Below are 7,106 nucleotides of genomic sequence, written 5' to 3' on the forward strand. Positions count from 1 at the left end.
CTTGTCTCTACCCAAAGGTACAGAGGACTTTGTAGTGTACTGTGATGCTTCTAATCAAGGGCTTGGGTGTGTTCTTATGCAAAGAGGAAAGGTTATATCCTACGCCTCAAGACAGCTTAAGACGCATGAGGTCAACTATACAACACATGACCTTGAGCTAGGAGCAGTGGTGTTTGCTCTGAAGATTTTGAGACATTACTTATATGGCACGAAATGCACAATATTCACGGACCATAAAAGTCTCCAGCACATCTTCGATTAGAAAGAACTGAACATGAGACAAAGACGATGAGTGGAGCTACTGAACGATTACGAATGTGAAATTCCTTATCACCCTGGTAAAGCAAATGTAGTAGCTGACGCCCTTAGCAGAAAAGAATACTCGAGACGCCGAGTAAAGTCGTTGACCATGACAATTCATTCACACCTGTCCACACAGATCAAAGAAGCTCAACTTGAAGCCCTGAAACCCGAAAACGTGGCAGGTAAAACTCTGAGAGGAATGGATAAGAACTTCAAAGTCGGGGATGATGGAGTCTATTATTTCATGAACCGGATCTGGACGCCAAAGTTCGGTGGTTACAGAGACATGGTTATGAATGAAGCACATAAAATCCGATACTCCATCCACCCAGGTTCAGACAAGATGTATCTGGACCTCAAGAAACTATACTGTTGGCCTAACATGAAGGCCAAAATCGCTACCTTTGTGGGCAAGTGCCTTACTTGTGCCAAAGTCAAGGTAGAGTACCAGAAACCTTCAGGTTTATTACAACAACCTGAAATCCCTGAATGGAAGTGGGAGCGGATTATGATGGATTTCATAACTAAGTTACCCAAGACAACGGGTGGTTATGATACTATTTGGGTAATCGTCGATAGATTAACCAAATCCGCACACTTCTTACCAATAAAAGAAACCGAAAAGATGGAGAAGCTAACAAGAACTTACCTCAATGATATTGTTAGACTGCATGGTGTGCCAATATCTATTATTTCAGACCGAGATAGTAGATTCACCTCTCGTTTCTGGCAGTCTTTACAAAACTCTCTGTGAACTAGGCTGGACATGAGTACAGCCTACCATCCACAAACCGACGGAAAAAGTGAGAGGACGATTCAAACATTAGAAGACATGTTGCGTGCTTGTGTGATAGACTTTGGAAAGGCATGGGATATTCATTTACCCCTTGTTGAATTTTCTTATAACAACAGTTATCACACTAGCATAAAGGCTGCTCCATTCGAAGCCCTCTATGGCCGCAAGTGCAGATCCCCTCTGTGCTGGGCTGAAGTGGGTGACACGCAGCTAGCTAGAGGTCAAACTCCTGACAGTGCTCTCACTGGTCCGAAAATTATTCGAGAAACTACAGAGAAAATCGTACAAATTCGGGAGCGACTTAAAGCTTCCAGAGATAGACAGAAAAGCTACGCTGACAAAAGGAGAAAACCCTTGGAATTTCAGGTTGGTGACCACGTCTTGTTAAAGGTCTAACCCTGGAAGGGCATGATACGCTTTGGAAAGCGTGACAAACTGAATCCAAGGTACATAGGACCACTCAAAATTCTTGCCAGAATCGGTCCTATAGCTTACAAACCTCGACTACCCCAAGAAGTAAGTAACATTCATCCTACCTTCCACGTTACGAACTTGAAAAAGTGTCTATCCGACGAGACTCTTGTGATCCCACTCGAGGAAATCGAGTTAAACGAGAGGATCAACTTTGTGGAAGAACCCGTAGAGATTCTAGACAGGGAAGTTAAGAAAACCAAACAAAGCCGTATCCCGATAGTGAATGTTCGCTGGAATGCAAAACGGGGACCTGAATTCACATGGGAGCGGGAGGATCAAATGCAACAGAAATATCCACATCTTTTCCCTAGTCTATCTGTAATGCTAATTTCGGGACGAAATTCTCTCTAAAGGGGGGATAATGTAACAAACCGTTATTTCAAACCTATGTAATAATATAGGTCAATTTGTAGTTCTTTTTAAAATAATAAAGAGAAATTTTTGCATATTCTGTACATTTACATAATTGACCCTCAAAAATGAAGTATTAAACAATCCCAATTGGGATAACAAAGTGGTAGAGATTGTAACAAGGTTTCCAAAAATATAAAGAACACAAAAATCCGAGTTATAACGAAGAAGTTATGACCAATTGAAGATCCGCGACAAAACCGGCAAAACACTGTTCAGTGTAAAAAGTGAATTTTCAATAAAAGGCTTTTTAGCCATAAAAATCTAAATGAAAGTTGTAGATTATGTTAAACCGAGAACTTTCATAAAAATAACGTCAAAATCTGACTTCGTATGAGGAAGTTATGATTTTTCTAAGTTTCAGTATAGCAGTATACAGCTAAAAACTCGAAATAAAGATCGAGTGATTTTTAGTCAAAACAACCTAAACGAGAATTGAAGGTCTTGTCAATAGTAGTACAACGGTAAAAAGACAGACAAAAACGGACGTCGGATGAAGAAGTTATGAATTTTTAACGGATTTTCCTGTCCCGGTCTGTTAAAAATAACAATATTAAAAATAAAGTCAAAATTAGCCGACGAAGTCTAAACGAAAGTCGTAGAGTATAAATTTACCTACGCGTGCATATAAAGAACGTCGAAAACGGAGCTCGTATGCGAAAGTTATGAATTTTGGAAGTTTTTGGCTCAAAAATCGAGAAATCATAGAAAACCGGGCAATTTCGCAAGGCTGAGAACCGGCCACGTCCCCTCGCATGTGAGGCTGCCGCGTGTCGCCTCGTGGCTGCTTCTGATTTGATCAAGGGCTCGGCCTCTCCTGATCCGACACGTGCTTCGCACGGTGGCGTGTCCGCTTGCGAGCCGAGCCACGCGTCCCCCTTCCCTCGCTGCCACCTCACCTGCTGACTCCTCCCCCTCGGTCCGAACTTTGGCCTATAAAAGGCCTATGAGACTCTCCGGTTTTAACTTCATTTTTACACCAAATTTCACACACTTTCATCTCTTTCACTCCCACAACCTCACCTACAACCACCAAAGCCCCGGTATCAAATCTAAAATCCTAAGCAAGCCTCGAAGCCCCGAGATTCTCGAGAAAAACAACTTTCTCCAGTCGAAACTCTGCCCGAATAAAGCCGGTTTTTCTTCAAATAAACACCTCTTCAGAAAACGAAACGCTATCCAAATCACCACCTATCAAGTGAGTTCATACCCCCGTATTTTCATAATTTCTACTGTTTTAAGGGGGGGGGGGGATACAAGTCTAACACAAGAACTTTGTGTTACAAACAAATGATTTCAAATCATGATAAAATGACATTAAGTCATCAAAAATACTCAAAATATTAAACTCTTTTATAAACTTATATTTTTCCCCAAAATTCATATATATATATATATATATATATATATATATATATATATATATATATATATATAAGATTTAAAAGGCTTAGGACGGATAACTCATTCTCGGTCCTTTTCCTTGTTTGGATGTGGGCTTATAGTACCGGTTATTTGTCTGAATGTCGTTTAAGTTTTACTTATATATAATTGTATATGTATATAAATATAAAAGTTATTTCATCAGTTTAAATACCCTTTGTAACATATTGAGCAAGGGGTTACATTCAAAAACAGTTAAATACCAATTCAGAAAGTACATATAAATTATAATAGGTATAATTTATGATACATAGATTCATGATTCAAGTATACTAGAATACACCGTTTTACAAGAAACAAAGGTTTGATTCAAAACAAATCAAGGGTATACAACTTTCAAATACATATTAAGAATACTAATTCAGGAATATACAATCAATCATTATTTCAGGATGATTGGGTTTTCATAACTATTATACATGTAACGTTTATATGCTTTTTATGAGTCATTCAATTCAGGTTGCTTAATTCATTTAAACAACATAGTTAAAGTCCTGTTATTATAACCAGAGTCTCCAGTCAGGGGATCGAAACAAGTTGTGTGTAGATCTATACTGGGATTGACAACCCCGCACTCAGGCTGCTAGCTACAGTCATGCATACACGCCAATGAGTGACAATTGTTATCAACAGTTTAAACGCCTACAAATCGTTTTTTTCAGGCCATCTAGTCTCAGTATGGTTATAATAACTCATTAAAAAGATATTAACAATATGTTAGTGTATAATCAACTAAACGTAAGTACATCTTCAAAGTACCAGTTTACAAAATACAAACTACAATAGTACATTACAGTTTACAATAACAGTTTGTGGAACCATGCACACTCACAGTTACAAGTTTTACATAAATGAATACAAAAACAGAACATTGGGTTACAAATAGAACAGTTTCATGAGAACAAAACTACTTTTCATATACAACAGAAAATATAGGATTTTCTGGAACACTTTACATATTCAAGATACAGAAACATACTTTTAAACATAAATACTTATGCACTCACTCAACTTTATTTTGATACTTTCTTTTCAAATTACTTGTATTCTCAGGGAAACAATAAACAGGTACTCCCCGAGCTTTTTAAGAAGATGGAGCTATTTGAGTCACATCTTCTTCTTTTGTATAACTATTTTGGTTTCAATATACAATGATTGAACACATGTAAATACTTATACTTTTTAAATACAATGGTTGTTTGTACTTTGATTACTATGATGCATGTGTTGTGATACTACAAATGAAGTCCTCCACCCCCGGACGTTTCCACCGTCTGGTTTGGGGTTGTGACATCAGGCATCATATATCAGACAATTCTTTCATGAAATTCCTGAAGATCCCTAGCCTACCACTAGCATGCAGTTTTATCATAATCATAAATACAAAATAATAGTGTTGGTAGCTTGGGGTACACTCTCTTGCTCCGATTGATCGTACACATCTCGTCCTTCCCTGATTACTTTTGTTAACAATGTTTAAAATCATTTTGAAAACTCTTAAAGATTCGTAGTTTGAGTCTGGATTCACACGAATGCTTATCCAATTCTTTCAAAGCAAGGCTCTAATACCAACTTGTAACATCCCAAAAATCAAAATAAATTTCTCATTTTTAAAATCCAACCAAAAGCCATAATTGTTTACAAAACATTGTTTCCAAAGATACTAATCACATATCGGAGTATCCTAAAATCAAATATTATAAATCAGGAGGATGTACACGATCACTCCTTTGCTTTCCCTAGTCATTTGAAGTACCTGAAACATAAAACTTAAACTGTAAGCAAAAGCTTAGTGAGTTCCCCCAAAATACCACACAACAGAACATATACAAAACACATATTGGGTCCACAACCTCCTGGTTGGATTACCCCTGGCCCACAACCTTCAGATCTACCAGTATAACACATACTCAATATAACATCAATCTAGTATACCAGGATACATAATCCAGTGGGTCGACATTAGTTCCTTCGACCCACAAGTACAATAAGGAAAACCCACCTCACAGTCTGACGAAATAGCTAAACAACATGTTGCTCTGAATACAACACTATCGATCACCTTTACAACAGACATTGACGAAATCTCAGACTAAGGCTCAAGATACCCAAAATAACCCTAGGTCAAAGTCAAAGGTGAAAAAGTCAACCGAGTTGGCCCAGGCTGAGTACGTCTAGCATACTCAACATGTACGCAAGGCGTAAGCACTAACCAGAAACATGGACCTCATTATGTATATGCAGTGTACTCAAAAGTATACCCAGTGTACGCAATCAGATAGAAACCAACCAATTAAGTGCTTATTTCCTTAAGTCCTTTCGTCTAAAGCCTAGATCTACTCCTAATTAGTGTTCTAAATCGTAAAGTTTCCAAATTTATAACCTTTCATGGCTATTAAGTGCCCAAACCTTAAAACCCTAACTTCTTAACCCATTAAAACATCATAACCTTTGCATGGTAGGAAAAGAAGGACCAATATCACATTTGTATCACTCTAGACACTCTAAAACGTCCAAAAGGACAACTCATTTGGTCTAAGGTAAATCATACTCAAATGGACCAAAATTATGGGGCTAATAAGCATAAAACTTCTCATCTAACAAGATCTAAAGAACTAACCACCAAGCTCAGAGCTTTATACCTTCTGGAGGTTGCTCAAGGAGTGAAGAACTCAGATCTACAAAGCTTGGATCTCCTTCTTTGCTTTCCAATGGTCTCCTTCCTTTATAAGTGGACACGAACACTCAAAAATGAGCTCAAAACCCCACCCATGGAGATTAGGGTTTTAAAGGGATGAAGTGGTCAATGGAGGCTGATGAGGAGAAGAGGTCTTGGGAGATAATGATGCTTAAATAGGGTCCAAACCCTAAAAATTAGGGTTTGACCTTCATCTACGTACGCCCAACATACAAGGAGTATGTCGAGCGTACTAGACAAAAGGCGTCTTCGTCATTAATCCACCATGGGACCAATTTTGCAATAAATTTCATGCATGAGGGTCAAAAATGTAATTTACCTGGATTATGATTGTTACAATTTTGTTTGTTCTTATGAGGCTCGAAACCTATTAGTGGTATCAGAATGCAAGGCTAAATCAAGTTTATTTCCCTTAGACTTTGTCCTTTGACTATGTTAGGGTTTATATGTGTAGGGTTTCTATTTTAAATCGTTATAAAAGTCTAGAAATTTTCCTTGATTGAAATTGAATTTGTTATGCTTGAAAAAATAATGTTTTAGTCGTTCTACCTCTTCGCCATGATGTGGATGGTCCTCCACCACGTCGTGGTATCTACATGGAAAGCGACTATTTTCATCGCCACGTCATGGTCTGTTCTTGGCCACGTAATGGCTAGATGCTGAGAACAAAAGAATTAATTAGTGTAACACCCATTATCCATAATGGGTCTGTTTAGGGAATTAATGAGTCAAAAGTATGGTTTTTGGGGATAATCGGGTGTCACAACGTGACCATAGGGAGGTCACGACGTGATGAGTTAAATGGGAAGCGCATAAATGGAGGCATGTCATGACGTGAAATGAGTATGGTCACATCATGAGGAGGGCTGCAGTCAAGCCCATGATCTTTTAGGGTTTCCTTCATATTTAAACCTCATTAACTCGAATTTCGGGTTCATTATCAGCCTTCATCACTATCAAACCTCAAAAACCCTAACCCTA

This window comes from Lactuca virosa, chromosome 5 (assembly GCF_052849685.1).
Source record: "Lactuca virosa cultivar CGN04683 chromosome 5, Lactuca_virosa_CGN04683_v6, whole genome shotgun sequence".
Classification (NCBI taxonomy): Eukaryota; Viridiplantae; Streptophyta; class Magnoliopsida; order Asterales; family Asteraceae; genus Lactuca; species Lactuca virosa.